We start from the raw sequence: 18323 nt of genomic DNA, 5'->3' as shown, positions 1-18323 counted from the left end.
AAAATTTGGTCTCGCTTGCAATAGTGTTTAGAATTTTATAATTATTATTGTAAAAATAACAGACAAAAAACAGAACATTTTTCATATTTATTTATTTGACCAACAGATTTTGATGTTTTTTTTAAATAGATAGAGTGATGCAAGAGGAACTTTTACTAGCGGTCCGCCCTGGCTTCGCCCGTGGTACATATTTACGTTTTCCGGGATAAAATATAGCCTATACGGATTTGGAAGAATCCCTCGTAATGGTAAAAGAAATTTTGAAATCGGTCCAGTAGTTTTCGAGCCTATTCAATACAAAAATACAAAGGTTTCCTCTTTATAATATTAGTATAGATTAGATTTTAGACAAAGCGGACGAAGCCGTGGGCGGAAAGCTAGTTAATATTTAAAAGAACTATGTAACCTTACAGAGCGTCCCCAAAGAGTCAAAGATCTACAAAGAGCAATATAATTAGAGAATCCAATCCCGCATCAAAATCGCGATCCCGCAAGCCTGCGGGATTAAGATCAGCAATCCCGCGGATCCCGCGGGATTTGCGGGATTGATTTTAATTATTATTATTTTTGTTTCATGTAATTTAAAGAAAGAAAATACACACAAATATTTTTAATTATTCTTATTAACATCTGAAGCAAAGTTATCACTTATATTATAAATTAAATATAATGATGTTTAAGACAATACAATATTCACAATATTTCACGTTTCATATTTAGATTTTTATTTGAAATAGAATAGAACATATTCATTGGTTTTAGAGGTATTTAAAATCAGCTTATTTTTTTTTGAAAATACTTTCGAAGAAATGATAAAGTATCTAACGTTTCATCTTTTAGATTTGATCTTATCTTGTTGCATAAATAGCTAGCGGCTGAAAAAGCAAGCTCGGCTTCCACACTTGTAGCCGGAATTGACTTTACATATTATGTATAAACAGCTTCCAAATACTTCCCCCTATTCCCTCCACATTCAAAAAGTATCAATATCAAATCAGTTGAATTATCTCGAGTGGGTACACGCACAGCAGCTCTAGACTCTGCCACCCATTCAGTACACGCAAAGTTAAATCCCCGTACGCCGTAGGGGAATCCCCAGTCATAGAGTACTGGAACTGACATTGATTACGTTCCGTTCCGTCCGATTATAGTTCCGATCATCGTCTGAGCCTATTTTTCTTACTTTTTTTCAATCCCGCAAACGTGCGGGATCCCGCATGAGTAATCCCGCATTTTTGATCCCGCAAAAAAGGTGCGGGATCCCGCATTAGCGGGATCCCGCGTTTGCGGGATTGGATTCCCTAAATATAATATTCGACGTGTTACAATTTGTAGGAAACTAATGCAATCAAGCGAAGCCCCAACGGACCTAACTTGGTATTATTTTGCCAGTAATATTCACTCAAATATTCAGCAGCATAAATATTATAACCCTTGTACGTTATGTAACATTTTTATGGATAGATAAGTAAATAAATATACTTTATAACTAATTTATTATGATAGATATTATAAAAGGTTAGCAAATCTATATCTATACTAATAATATAAAGCTGAAGAGTTTGTTTGTTTGAACGCGCTAATCTCAGGAACTACTGGTCCGATTTGAAAAATTTTTTCGGTGTTAGATAGCTCATTTATCGAGGAAGGCTATAGGCTAGATATCATTACACTAAGACCTACAGGAGCAGAGCAATGCGGGTGAAACCGCGGGGAATAGCTAGTGATGAATAAGAATACAGATGCCATTATCTCATCTTAAGTAGATATTTTGTATATAATTATAGATTATAAGGCTTGTAATCACTACCAATAAAACATATTCTATCACACATCCTACTAAGCTTTACTAGTTCTAATTGTAGACATACATCACTATTTGTACATAAGATTTAGTTAAGTTTACAATCCAACTTTAAAACTGGGATTATTCTAAACAGAGAGACGAACATACTGAAATAGTATTGGCAATGCAAATCCCCGCATTTACAAAGGCTTAGAGCCTTCAATAGGATTACTTGGCTTATTTATTTTAAGCTCTACGAACAAAGATTTGGGACTATTTTCCAGTAGCACGATTCGTTTTAACTTTAAAAGACAAAGTGACGTTCCATTGAATTCGCAGACGACAATCTTTTTGAATAGGTGTATGGACATATTGATAAAATAATGTTATTGTGTTTTAAAGATTATATTTGTTATTTCGTGAATCTATATTCAGCTTTTGATCGAGTCTGCGTAGAGGTGGCTCTATATGTTGACTAGAATTGAAGTTAGATGGTACTTGTTGCTAATTCTCTTAAATTTAGTCACATTAAAGATAAAATATACAATACTGATTCGACTCACAATTGTAAAATATACTAGGTATGTTTTAATTATGTAATCCATCGTCCGGTGCGGTGAGGCGGCTTGAGACGTGTTCCGCTCATGCCGCCCACGGGAGGGTAGAACAGGCAAACCACCTTTCCTGTTCTTGGCTTGCGCCTGGCCTGGAGACGGGCTGCCGCCGAGGGGGTTTCAGAAGAATTCCAACCAATATCGGCGGCCCCATCATTAAAGCGGCTCGACGGAATACAGTGGGGTTTTAGTCGGTAAGAATCCGTCATAACCTACGGCTCCTTCCCCGGGGGCCGTGGGTATCTTTGGAAGATTTCCCACTTAAAAAAAAGTATGTTTTAATTAAATCTTATAGAATTTATAACGACAAAATGATATCATTGAATAATATAACGTAAGAACTCTAAAACAAAGTACGTATAACCATACATAAACGATATTCTTGATGTAATAACCTCTTTAAACTCCGCCATCACAGCGCGAAATTCACTTTTATAAAGGCCCTCTTGAGATCGGATTTAATTTGAAACTTTTGTAATTATGCAAATGCATCTGATTAGAACTCGCGTTGAATGTACGAAATTCGTATTAAAAACTACGAAAGAGAAGGTAAAAATATCCACGCTAATTAGAGAAATGGATACTGTAATGCTTTTTAAGAGTTCCATGTTTTATGAAAGATTTATTTACTTTGGGATGTTGCGAAAATATAGTGCTTGTTTCTGTGAAGTCTGTTATTAATTTCATTTTTGCGTAAGTTTGGATGGATGGTTTGTGACTCGGTCATGCCAAAACTACTGAAGGGATTTTAATGAAACTTGACTGTTCGGCAGCACACCTACATAATACCAAAATAATACATTTTTTTAGTTTTATTATCTTACGCAGTACGCTCGTGGTTCTGTCCGTGTATGGGCAAGCTCCAAGACATGAAATACGATCTACTCTGTCCAAGACGATCAGTTGGCTACTTATTTATGTTTATGATATTTTTCATACTTTAAAATATTATTTTCACTACCTAAAACTGTTGATAATGATTTTTATATAACCTGAGACGTCTTGATCTGTCCTTAAATACTCAAGCGATGAGATCAACAAAACAGTCCGAATGATTCATATAAATTAAGGGAATTAATCACTCAATACCCATTAAAATCACTTAAACTTCATGACAAATGGATAGAGCACCTTCTTTACAACCTTTTAATGTCAACGCATTACCATACATTTAAAAATTCACTATCAATGATAAATGATGATAGACAACAGCAAAGTGTTAATTTATTATACAAATGCCTCACCAATCTCTCAAGACTTATTTTTCTATAGAAAGAGAACATACGTTTTCTTTTAGAAATATTGTTGTAATAATCACAGCTAATGAATCAATATTATCATCAACCTTTATTAATTCCACTAAAGGGAGACATCACAATATTATAATGCTCTTGTTTTATTAAAAGCAAATACAGTCATAGTTTAGTAACAGACGCAGTAATTTATTCTTATGTACATATTAGCTAGTTACTATAATATATTGTAAATCCATACTAATATTATAAATGCGAAAGTAACTCTGTCTGTCTGTTACTCAATCACGCCTTAACTACTGAACCAATTTGCATGAAATTTGGTATAGAGATATTTTGATACCCAAGAAAGGACATAGGCTACTTTTTACCCCGGGACATAGGATAGGTTTTATCCCGGAAATCCCACGGGAACGGGAACTATGCGGGTTTTCCTTTGACTGTGCGGGCGAAGCCGCGGGCGGAAAGCTAGTATACCTACAAATTGTAATCAAAACATACATATATCATGCTACAGTTCCCCGTTTATGAGTCACCATATTTTAATATTTTGAAAAACAAAGGCACATAAAGGGAGAGCGTCAAAAGTACATTTTTAATCAGTGGAAATCTTTCCTCGACAGGAGTGAAATATTAAAGTAAAACAAAACTTTTGTTGTTCCCCTTTACATTGTCACACACCCTCTGTGTGTAATTACTTGGTACTCCTGATTGTTCATTCTTCAGCTCCGCATGAAATGGCAGTACTTACCGCTTTACCATGTGTTTTATTTACTTGATGATAGTTTTGAGTGACTGAAGAACATTTAATAGTGAAATATTGATTTCACTATTAAATGTTGGTGACATCATTGGTGAGAGATGGAGCAAATGCATCTCATTAGAAGAAGCAGTTGTAGGTAGTTTTTTTTTATTGGGAATAGGGAAGTGCTTGACCACAATCTCGCCTGATGTTAAGCTGAGATGTGGTCTAAGCTGTTTCTATATTCTTTATGAGCATGTAGATTGTAGGAGACCGACCCTTTATGCCTTTATTTGGAAAGCTCTAAGAATCGAATCTCAGAAAATTGCTAGTACTCTGACAATTCAACAACTCCTTTCCCATGAAAACTTGAGTACTATTAAATCTTAAAAGAAAAAATAGAACACTGTGTACTTATCGCAATATTAAGTAAAAAATATGTTTACTAAAAGTGTCAATATTCGTATTTAACGCTACATTTGCAAACCACATCCATTACATTCAATAAACCATTTCTAATGACTCATTAAATGCAGACCCATTTGGCACAGCCTTAATAGAAAAAAACAATTAGTGGGCAAGAAAGAGAATCCCATATTATTTATAGTCCGGACGTTATGAGGTAGAAATCAATTTAAGAATCAGTCATATATCATGGTAACTAATTTATTTGGTGCTAATGGTGTGGAATGGAAGGAAAGGAAGGCAAAGGAAATAAATCAAAGTAAGTTATGATATCAAATGTTCTGCTAATTTTGCTTAACAATAGATTTGTTATATCCGAATTCAGTTATCATAAATACAAAGAAAAAATATAAAAAATCGTGTTCTAAAAATCAAATATGTCTTTTTTAAGTAACTTTCAAGATGTATCGTGTTGCTTAGTTGAAATATTAAACCAAAATATTTAAAACAAATAAGTAATGCGAAAACCACATTGTTAGTTACAACTAACATAAACATTAAAACATTATAAACAACACGCCAAATTAAATAGAAAATCGGCTTAATTATAAAAATTATTGATACGAAGAGAAACACATTTTCTTAAAAAAAAAAAACAAACAAAGACAACAAAATATGCCATTCAACCAGAAATATCGTATGATTTTATATTCTGTCAGACATTTTTGCGCGGTGGCAATCCCGCGTTGACAGCTCCTAATTAACGGTAGGGCAAGCGGACCCAAATTGATTTAGCTTCGGACATTTTATCAACGTATAGACAGTATACTGTGACACTGTGTATAGTTATGTAGAGATTATTTTGGTTGGTATTGGTTGGTCGAGTTATGGTTTATATTATGACAAGCTTTCCACCCACTGCTTTGTTCGCTTTGTCCAAAACTGAACAAATTGCATACTAACACGAGCTGTATATATTGTCAAGAGCGACTCTATTTATATATAAAAATGCATCAAAGCACTGCGTAGCTTTAAAGATCTAAGCATACATATGGTCAGAAGGACAGATTAGGGATGTAACGATACCGATACAGATACCGATATATCGGCCGATATATCGGCAAGCCGATATATCGGTATCGCCGATAATAAATCAACCGATACCGATATTTTTTTATTAAATTATTTCTTTTCTTTTATGTTTTTGCATTGTATTTATTCATATTGTTTTATTTCTGTTTCTGTAATAGTGTTAAGGAAGAGCGGAACCTCCTGACACAAGCATTTTATTTGCTTACTAGGAGTGTTCCAATCACAAATTTGTTTATGTAAAGGAAAGAAATAAATAATTTTGAATTTTTTTAATTTTTAACGTGATAACGTTTTTAAAATCGTTTTAGTCGGGTGACATGTTCATAAACTTGTGTCACACCAAAACCTCACGAGCGCGATCGCAGGTATAACGAGAGAGAGACGGACCGATCTCCCGTTTCATCTCGAGCGCTGCCACTGCATTATGTTATCACGTAAACATCTCGATCGTAAACCTACTTTACAAACAACCAATTTTTTTGATATCAAATAATTCAAAAATCCGCGCCCAATGAACGATGCGGGAGGCCGCCCGCGCGTGCGCACTTTGTTTTCTGAAAAAACTCTACCAATTATAGCATTGAGATAAAATTAATATGGAGACGACACCGCCTACATCACGTATGTTCCACTCAACATACGCCAAGTGGCGTATGTTGAGCGGTTTTTTTAATGGTTTTAAAGTGAAACGCATCAAATATGCCTTCGTGTGTGTTACGATATTGCACAAATAATACAAATAATACGGAAAAGTGCAAAGGAATAACTTTCATCGGTAAGTACCTAACTAGATAATAATTTTTAAAACTTAGTTAGAGCAAAAAAATGGCGCACAGATTTTGTTCGTGGTGTCTCCTCCATACGTAGTAATATTATCGCAATGCAGAATAGTAAACTTTTATTAGGTACTGATTGTATGTGTATTACTTAAAGTTTAACTGACTTCGTAAAATAATAATACTAAAATAAATGGTTTTGTTGTTTTTTGATTTGGCATTTTTATTTAAAAGAATACGATTAACAGTTGTCTCTGTTAAATGTTGGTAACTTTTTATGCATAATTCACTATTTATTTTTCTACCAAGCCATCGATATCGGTATCGGTATCGGTATCGCCGATTTATTACTACAAATATCGGTATCGGTATCGTATCGGCAAAATCATGTATCGTTACATCCCTAGGACAGATGTAGTGGGAAGCGACTTTGTTTTACACTATGTAGTGATGAAAAAAAAATTTAATTGACATGTAAACAATATAAAATTATTTTACCTACTAAATTAACACTAATTTGAAAAACAACAAGGAGAAAGGATAAGTCATTGTTCTGCAAAATCATGTAAATAGCTTGCTGTGAAGAGTGAATTGGGTTATTCAACTTAATAAACAAATCATACAATATATTGTGTTCCTGTCGGTTTGTCATAACGTTGAAATCTCGAACTGCAGATGCTTTGAGTGAATAAGATTGTACATAATATATGACGGAAGAAGGGCCCAAAGGCTATTTTTAATAAGAGTGACGCCAGCAATTCTGACGTCACCATCATCAGAGCAGGCGCTCATACTCGAAGTAGAACGCCCGTAGGTATTTTACTGCCTTTTTAATCTACGTGGAAATTATAGAGAGAGCTCCGAACGCTCCGACGGCCGGCGAGTGAATGTGTTCTGTGCCGTCGGGCGCTCGTATTTAAAGCGAACCATGACTCACAAGAATTAGTTTGAGTGTTGCCACTCGAATTTTTACAATGAATTTTCATCAGTTTTAACAAACATTAATTATTTCGTTAATTTAATTATTTCATTAGTGGTTGATTAATGAATCAACCACTTATTTAAAAAGATCAAAGTAAACTTTAGCTATTTATAATTATTTAGTAGTTTGAGGGTAGTCGTTTATCGTCGTTGCGCCGACACGGCCATACTGACAGGCGGTGCGCGCTCTGCACCAGCCTTGTTGTAAATGTCTCGTTGTAAAAGCAGTTCACTAATGCGCTGGACTGACCAAGTGAAATCTGCTATAGGAATTTGTGTATCAGACTGCACCAGACAGTCTAGTAACAGGAAGACATGGCGGGAGATCGTGCGGAAAGCTATGTCCGCCTCCACTACCAATGTGGATGTCTCAACCTGACCACGACCACTCTGCCAAGAGTGAATCGACAAAGAAGAAGAGAACGATTCTCGGCGTATTTTGTGTCGGTTCTCGGAGTCTCGAAGGTTCTCGTAGATTTCTCGGAGGTTCTCGTAGATTTTAAGTCTAACACGGCCATACTGACAATCGTACGTCCTCGTACGCCTTTTCTCGTATTACAACACTACGGTAGTTCATCTCGGGATTTCAAAAACACACTGCCTCGGCCACACTGACCTTTCAGAATACTGAACACTCCACATGACAGACACAGTCCGTTCGCGTATCATGTGATCAACACCTACTCATTTGTGATATAGGCAGATTCTCGAAGGTTCTCGTAGATTTCTCGGAGGTTCTCGTAGATTTATGTTTATCACAAAGAGAGGCGCTGCTCAGATAACACACACAATTCCTTCGATGAACTACACTCCCGTTACAATAATCCACGTAACAAACTTTTACTTTACACAACGCACGAAAAAACACAAACGCCAGTATGCCGTTACAAAACTACGTAAACGTTTAACATTTAAAAAGAGTGAGCTTGAATTCTATCCCACTTCTGATGACGGAAGAAGGGCCCAAAGGCTATTTTTAATAAGAGTGACGCCAGCAATTCTGACGTCACCATCATCAGAGCAGGCGCTCATACTCGAAGTAGAACGCCCGTAGGTATTTTACTGCCTTTTTAATCTACGTGGAAATTATAGAGAGAGCTCCGAACGCTCCGACGGCCGGCGAGTGAATGTGTTCTGTGCCGTCGGGCGCTCGTATTTAAAGCGAACCATGACTCACAAGAATTAGTTTGAGTGTTGCCACTCGAATTTTTACAATGAATTTTCATCAGTTTTAACAAACATTAATTATTTCGTTAATTTAATTATTTCATTAGTGGTTGATTAATGAATCAACCACTTATTTAAAAAGATCAAAGTAAACTTTAGCTATTTATAATTATTTAGTAGTTTGAGGGTAGTCGTTTATCGTCGTTGCGCCGACATATATGTATATTGTATAATAATATTTTTCAATTTAGTAAAAGGTAATAGGCAATAACTTTAAAATACCTAAAAAAATCAGTCTAGCTGACATCTGTCTGTGTATAAAAACATTAAATACACTATGAAGCTGTCTCATTAACAATTCGAGTTAATTGAATGAATAATCAACGACACGTCCAGTAATTTGCAATTTCATAAACGTATTTACATTGACTTAAACAATTAGCATTACGATCTGATGCGATCTCATATGATAAGTTCATTAGCCTATTGTGGTATTATCTGTCTATTGACTACAATTATCAATTTAGTATGTTTTAAGGAATTGATATTTTTGGTTAAGGCATTCAAATATGCTTTATAAATATAAATTTATAAAGAATAGAAAAAATTCGATCACGAGGCGGGACTCGAACCCGCATCCTTTCGCGCCATTCCGGGGCGGATGCCTATTATGACTATTATGAGTTTAATATACGTGAATTAGTTGAATAGGAATTGTTTACAGATAAAAGACATTATTAGTGCTTTTCCAAACTAGTACTGCGCCAAATTTTATGCAGAACCTTCGATCCGTTTATTGTACTATTGTAGAATCATAATACACAACGAAGTTTTCCAGTCTGTAGCTGGTAGCTTTATGGTTCTGAAATCCAACCCCCAATAAGCAGTGGCGTGCATTCCATAAAGACATAAAGACACTGCCTACCCTACCATTTACCAAACTCTGATCAATATTTAATATGCATAAATGAAATTCACAGCGTCATTAAATTTTATTAATTGCGCAATGTAGTTATGAAATAAAAATATATTTCAAATATATTTTAGATCCATCTATCGGTATTTTGGTAGCATTATTATCTAATTTCTATAACACCGGCTCGGCTCAAGTCACTATTCATGCGCTGCACTAGCGCCGCCACAGGACCCAGTACGTCACGGGACGGCAAAGACACAAACTATCCGTGTCTAAGTTTTTATATGTGTGCTCTGCGTGTCTACGCATATTTTATATGTGTGCGTGCCTATAAACACGGCACACTGATGTAATAAAACCACGCACACAAACACACAAGGTAGGCAGTGTCTTTTTACGAAGATATTATACGAATTAGGTAGGTACGAACCACACTACATCGAAAGTCGAAACTGAAGTTGAATATGCGACCAATTTAAGAAGTGTGATAATGTATACAATTTTGTAGCGGTAAAGACCATCTGCAAATAGTATCATTATTCGTTTGTTTTGTTTTGGAAATAACAAACGTTTACTTTGAGGTTAAATTTGTTTTTTGAGAAAATTAATAATGTTTACTACGACAATATTTTGCAAGTGAAGTGTTTTGAGAGTAACTAAATAGATTATGTATATCATCAGTGTATTTTGTAAGATAATAAGGCATACCTAATTTAACGAAAAATTCTTATTTTTGTTTTATGAATAAACTTTTATCAAACAGAGAGTGATAGGAAAAAGGCCGATCTATAAATGGATCTATACCGGAATTTGTAATACACAAAGGTAAAGTTAATCATTAATTACATAATATAGAATAGGTACTAGTTAGGATATCATACCTACTTTGACAATTAATTTATAGATAATATGACCTATGTTCGTGATATGTTTTCCATTATTTTGCGGAAATACTATGTATGATGTATCTCCAATCAAATATCAGTACTACAATATGAAATATTAGTTTTTATGACTTATTATCATTGCAATATTTCTGCCTACCCTGTCCAAAAACTCTGTGCACGCCCCTGCCAATAAGACAATTTTTTTACGTAGTAATCTGTAAACACAATCAGACCAATGTCTACAGACTACAGACTGTCTCGTATTACGCCACCAAAACATGTAACAGCAAATTTTCATACAGTTCAACACTACACTCGACACGTAGATCTCCAATCTCGGTGCAGTATGACTGACGGCAACTCAATTCCCATCAGTCAATGTCGTTGTAACAAGCACCTGGCTGATGTCACTGGATTAAATTAGATAGGAATAGAACGTGTTTCAGATAGACTTTATGCGTTTTCATGCAGATAGGAGTGCGTCTGTTTCATTATAGGTGTCGTCCAAGAATAATGGATAAACAGATATTAAGGTAGACGTTTTGTGTCCCAAGTAGGCGTGGACACTATAATATTTAATTTGGTAGATACATATTCTGAAACTAAATTATAGCCCGAGGTATAAGATAACATTATTATATAAATAGACAGTTTAGTACTTAATCAATAGGTTCTAAGTAATACATCATTAAACTGTATTTTTTTGTTTTTGTTTCAGGAACTCACGGATGCGGATGGGCGAAAAATATTCTGTACATTCATTCATTCAATGTTCATTGTGCATCTTGTATAAGGCTTGAAGAAAATATGCAACAGAATTTAAATAAAAAAAAAACATCTCATCATCTTATCCATGCTACACAAATGATGAGTTAAAAGATAATCCCTCTTCACACACCCATCATAAAATTTGTTATTGTGTACTACAACTGAAAGCGTTATTAAACCCTACAAGAGTCGCCCAAAAAATATTACACAAGCTTCTATATTGTACTAATAACATTGCCTCAAGGATGCTACGTGACCTGATGTTTAATGTGTCAAGCCGATTCTGTTTTACGCTTTGGCTAAAGATTTGGGACCGTTATTAGGTTAAAGGTTGTTTGTATTATGTGATATAAATCGAAGTCCATAATTTTTTTAATGTAAATCTGCAGAGAAAAAAATTTAAATCAACCTATACAACATCAACATCAATAAATGACCGTTAGGGCAAACTATTATCTAAGCTGTGGTTAGGTTTGGTCACTTACCTGCTGATTATTGCGTTTATTTCAATTCATATTTACCATTTTAACTGGCAGATAAGCTAGGCAGAAGATGTTCAGAAGTTGCCATGCGTCCACTTATTTATGTTTTTTTTTTAATAAAGATGTGATAAACCACATGATAAACACAATATTTTTGCATATTTTATTTCCAATGATAGAGTTAATTTAATTTGATATTCATAGTACCTATGAAACACCCATAACATTGCAGAGATACTATTATGTGTTTGTTTAAGGTAAACAATATTCTGGAATGTGCTACGAATATATTTGTAAAGTTTTCTAAATATATTGTAAAGAGAGTCACCCGCCATTGCATCCAAAGCACGCGATGGCAACTTTAACGAACTACAGAATTACCTTTTGTAAATGAAAATGTTTGGATGTGGAAGTTTACTGACTGTGCAGAATTTAATTTAATATGTAAAGTTTAATAAAAGAGCTATTTCATTCATATTTGATTTTTTTTTCACAACATATCACTTAAGTAATTATCGATTGTAAATCGTTTTAATTCGTGTACAGAATTCACTTCAAACTAAAACAAAAATATCAAAGCGTCTGAAGAGATATGAAATTTTTCATCAAATAGATCGGAATTTAAACAGACCGACATATACACCATATTTCACCTCCCTCAGTTTGCAATCTAGCCACATGACTATTAACTTATTAAGCACTAGTTTCTACTAAACATAACCTATACAAACGTAAAGATATAGTTCTAAATCATAAACTACCACCAAATCTTGAAGATTTCGACATTCCGCGCAGTACGGAACCATATGTGACATTCAATTTCATTCAGCGGATGTTTTTCTATTCATGGCAAGTTAAACGTGACATGAGCATTTGGCACGGCTACATCAAATGGACGTTATTTAGTTCCGAGTATTTCGGAGACTTGAAAGAACTTATCGTGAATAATTGTCATTTTGTTTGTTATTTCATTTTCCGGGTGCGGATGAAATATTTGATGTGGTGAATGGGAGGAGGGAGAAAGAGAATATTTTGTAGGCTGTAGGTATGATTTTTAATTCGTTTGAACCTGAGGGTTTATAAGACTTGTCGATCCAATAAACATTTTCTCATAAAAAAGGAAATCTTTAATCATATTAAATGCATATGTAATACTAGCGGTCCGCCCCGGCTTCGCCCGTGGTACATATTTAGCAATAAAAAGTAGCCTATGTTCCTTCTCGGGTATCAAAATATCTCCATACCAAATTTCACGCAAATTGGTTCAGTAGTTTAGGCGTGATTGAGTAACAGACAGACAGACAGAGTTACTTTCGCATTTATAATATTAAGTATGGAATATGGATTTAACAATACTTTTGATTGAGTTACGAATTTTCCTTTTGTCATAGTGTGTCACTAATTTAGTTGCAAAATAAGTTATTTTTAGTACGGTCTATCAAAGGATTTATAAAATTACATCGAAATATTTTGCGTGTGACTTTAACAGTCCTTGCATTTTTTTTATTAATGATTGGTCACACAATTATTTCCACACCATCTTTAGCAAGAGATAAAACGATAAGGGAACACCGTTAAGTAAATGTTAACTGTCAGATAACTCCTCAATATAAGTCGCTTGTGATTAATGAATTGCCAATAAGATGACTGGCGAAATGATGATCATTTTTCATACAATATCGAAGCGCTAACTTTTTAACGATTTGTTAAAATAATTGACAGGTATTGGTTTAGATTGGTGCATTGTTAGATTTTTGGTTATTGAGAATGGTATGTTCAAAATGTGTTGCGTTTCCTATTAATAAATGAAATCCGAAGGTTTCTGAATGTATATTGTACGCTTTTTCATACATTAGTATATTGTAATAAGCTATTTCATTTTTTATTTTACTGAGAAATTAGTGAAAAGTTTAAGCTGATTTATTAAATTTTTACAAATTTTAAACTCTCCTTATATAGCATATCCTTTTTTCCTGAAAGAACGCTGGCCGCTGCTACAGCATGAAGACAGTCTTTTGTTTATTTATAGCATTGCTTTTAATTTGTAATATCTGGTATCAGCAAGTGCATTTATTAATTAATTTATTTCATTCATTCATCCATTATTTTTTTAATAAAACACTCGATAAACATGTCACAGTGTGAGTTAATAGCAAACATATCCAACACAACCACATGTGACATCAAATACTTAGATGTCGTTTTCACAGGATATTAATTCATCCAGCACTTTAAGAAAAATCAAATAAATCCCGAGAAATTCACAGGCGATTATCGCTTTTATTTCTCTCCGATAGGGGTTATATTTGATTGTTTTTTGCTCGATTTGGAGGGTAATAAGTGGCGATAAAATTGAGATATAAGACGACACGTGTCACAGATTGGTTCACAAGTGTTTGTACAAACTATAATATTGCCTATTTGAATGGAAAATCGCTTACCGTGATTGTGAATTTGAAGAGCTTGATAAATAGAAGTATAAAATTGCATTTTTCTCTTTCTAGGGATGCTTTCAGTGTTCAAATCGTTCAGTGATTTCGTGAAGAGTATTAGGTACCTACAGCTATTAAGTATTCTGTGATAAGAGTATTATAGTCTTTTTATATTTACTTCTTCATATTAAATATTTGTTAAGTAAGTAATTATTTTCTTATTGTAGTTCTAAAACGAAGTGTCCAAATGCAACTATTTAGTTTTCTCAATGCTTTTTAATGATTTCAAATCAATATTTACATTACCCGTTAACAAGTTTAATACCATCAAATTGCTGTGATTAATTGCATTCTAGATGCTAATATTGCTGACGGGAATTCGTAAATTAACAGCACTGCTTAATTGCGAACAATTAGCTAAACGAGAGAACATACATACATAGCGTGTGTATTGTATTATCATACACGTAAGATCCTTGCGTATTTTGGGAGTTACGTTATGACTTGTAAAGACTGAAATTATGAAAGACTAGCTGTGCTCCGCGGTTTAACCCGCAGTGCTCCGCTCCTGTTAGTCCTCGATAAATGGGCTATATAAAACCGAAAGAATTTTTTCAATCGGACCAGTAGTTCCCGAGATTAGCGCGTTCAAACAAACAAACTCTTCAGCTTTATGATATTAGTATAGATTATTAATTTTTTTATATGAATATGCTTTCGCCCCCGTCTTCGCTCGCATCTATTTTATTCACATAAGTTTTTGCTTGTAAAAAAACATCCTTTATCAATAAACACCCCTGAAACTCTACTGAATATTCTTATATGATACAATACTTCCAAATCAGATGAAACATATTAATATACAGAGAAAATGTGGTGGGAATGAATCTAGTCTTTCAAGTGAAAGTCATAATAACAGAAGCATTTAATTTATTATTAAAGCTGACCCAACCCTCCTCTCAAAAATCGCTGAAACCTGACTACTTTTGTTAGTATAATAATTTTCATATTGCAATTTTCTACTAAAAACAAAGTCTCATACAAGGTCTGCATTTCCCTACAAAACCTCTACCTGGACACTGACGTAACGTTTTTAAGACCTCACGTAACACTAGTTATAAAACATACAGCTATAAATTCTGATTTGTATCGTTGCCAAGTTCCATAGTTGTTTAAAGGTAAGGAGCGCTCGTAAATTGTTGCCCGCTGCGAAAATTAAAACACATTTTGCGCTGTAATAGCCGCATTTAAGGACTTTGTAACTATGCGGTGAAACGTTTAAATATACGCTCCTCGTTATATTTTTCTGTGTGTTTTATTGGTGAAATTTCGAGTTATGGTAAAGTGGTAATGACCATATCATAGGAATAGAATTTCAGTTTATATTCGTACTCTTTTGTTTATCATATTTTGCTTATATAATCACTTATGTCTCTTTCAGTATCACAGCAGACAGCAGGAAATGGTCGCTACTTTTAAAGCAAAGGCAACAAATGCTTTAAAACAATAATGACATTATTAATGTTATTAACACTCATTTGCCTGTAAAGTCAAACATCAATCAAACAAGAAACAATAGAACACAAATTTTCCTTGCGTTGTTATAATAACAATAACATTTTCTTTCCAAGTTTGAAACAAATCGACATGAAAAGCTCTGTGAAATATTGTTATTTTCTCGGGAATGCTGAAGCAATAATTGTCAATAGAGGAGAAATAATTCCAACCAATAGAAATGTTCGTCGGATCGCCTGAGTGAAATGTAGTGTGCGGTGAAATGAGCTGTTGTCAAGTAGACTAAGGGTTGCCAATTCTAATAAATATAGAGTACACGGAAATAGAACGATGAAAAATGATATACCAAGTAAATCTAAATCATTTTATTATATTATTTAGATTTATAGAATAATAAAAAAATAATCGCCAAATGTGTTGCTAAGCGCAAAACTCGAAAACGGTTGAATCGATTTCGTTAATTATTTTTTTTTTATTATTCCTTGAAGTACAAGGATGGTTTTTGGAGATAAAACGTAAACATGTACCACGGGCGAAGCCGGGAAACCGCTAGTTATATTATAGTTGCGAGTTATAAAGATTTCTAAAAGTTTCTCTATTTTATGTATCGCAAAAAAAAAAATTTATATTCATAAAAGTCCGAATTTTAATGAATCACACATTAATACTATCTATAAGTACAGTTTCAAAATATACTCGCGTAGAATTCACTATAATTTGGGTGACAACCCTAGAATGACCGTAGCACGATAAGTGTTTCTGATTATTTGATTAATATAGAGGTTTGTTCAATTGGGTTTGCTTCACTTATCTTTGGGGTAGATGTGCGCTCAAGATCACCACTAGATTAGTAAATTAATCGATTAGAAACAGTTCTAGGCTTTTGGGTATGTTTTCTTTAGCTTATCTTTCGTTTAACATAATTCTGTTTTGAAATTTGCGTCAAAAAGTAAAAAATATGCTATCAAGAATCAGCGATATGATCTAAATATCAGCGAGTAGTAAAAACTAACTGCCCGGTTTTTTGTTATTTAAATAAATTTATGAACTTTTTGTTTGTGCAAACAATACTAAAACAAATTAAGAAAGAAGTGTAAGAATGGAACATAATAAATCCTATCCTACTAATATTAAAAATGCGAAAGTTTATGAGGATGAATGTATGTATTGGTATGTATGTATGTTACTATTTCACGCAAATACTACTGAACCGATTACAATGAAATTTAGCACACATATAGAGGGTAACTTGGATTAACATATAGGATAGGTTTTATCCCGGAAATTCCATGGGAAAGGGAACTATGCGGGTTTTTCTTTGAAAACGCGGGCGAAGCCGCGGGTGGAAAGCTAGTAAATACATTACGTAGAAGCTTAAAAGCATTGATACTCTAATGCGACATAATAATTAATATTCCTTATATAAAATATTAATAAATACACACATGGTATAATAATCAAAGGAGTAAGAAATATCCTGTTTCAAATTTTACGTATGCGAATTCGCTACAGAAATATTAATTACGGAATATCAAATAATAGCGTTTTGGCAGATATGGCATAGAGTTTTACCAAAGTTGGTGTTGAATATACCTATGTATTGTTAAAACTTAAAACTAAGTCATTTCTTTATCCAATGAAATGATCATCCATTATTATAAATAATAATTAAAAGAAAAATCGTGAAGAAACCCCGGTATAGTTTATTATAGTTGCTTATTAAAATAGGTAAATTTTTAAGGAACTGCTTATTTTCTTTCTTTTATAGCAATATTCAAGAAAATATAGATCAGTATAACAAAGTTTAGCTGAATGAACCAAAATTGTTGTACCCGCATATAGGTTGTACAATGTATCTTAAAAGTCTGAAATTATAGTGAATCGTGAACGTGTTATAGCACCAAATATCCGCTAGGGACAAGCCTATACTAACGGAAGATATACGTTAAATTGGTTACATATTCATTTCGTGTTATCAAGCTGTCATATAGATTATAGACCGTAATATATTTAAGTGTAGATACTATAGGTGGATTATGTATTTTAGTTTAGAAATAAACTATAGATCAAAATATTGTTATACCGTATATCAATGACTAGCTGCTCCGCGCGGTTTCACCCCCGTGGCTCCACCCCTATTGGTCGTAGCGTGATGATATATAGCCTATAACCTTCCTCGATAAATGGGCTATCTAACACCGAAAGAATTTTTCAAATCGGACCAGTAGTTCCCGAGATTAGCGCGTTCAAACAAACAAACAAACAAACAAACAAACAAACTCTTCAGCTTTATAATATTAGTATAGATTATTTCCAAAAAATTCTGATACATGAACGTGAAATATAAACATGTCGACTGAACGCCTTTTAAAAAAGAACATTTTCATTTACAAAAGCTAACAATAATACGTTCTATTCAGGTATTTATTTTCATAAAGTATTTGCAGTGTCTGCGAAATAATCTTTGCTCATTGGATTTGCAACCATTTGCATAATTCTAAATTCTA

This window comes from Colias philodice, chromosome 11 (assembly GCF_061535455.1).
Source record: "Colias philodice isolate Cphi_HAF_F1 chromosome 11, ilColPhil1 Martin Lab GWU primary, whole genome shotgun sequence".
NCBI classification, from domain to species: Eukaryota; Metazoa; Arthropoda; class Insecta; order Lepidoptera; family Pieridae; genus Colias; species Colias philodice.
This window is presented reverse-complemented; position numbering follows the sequence as displayed.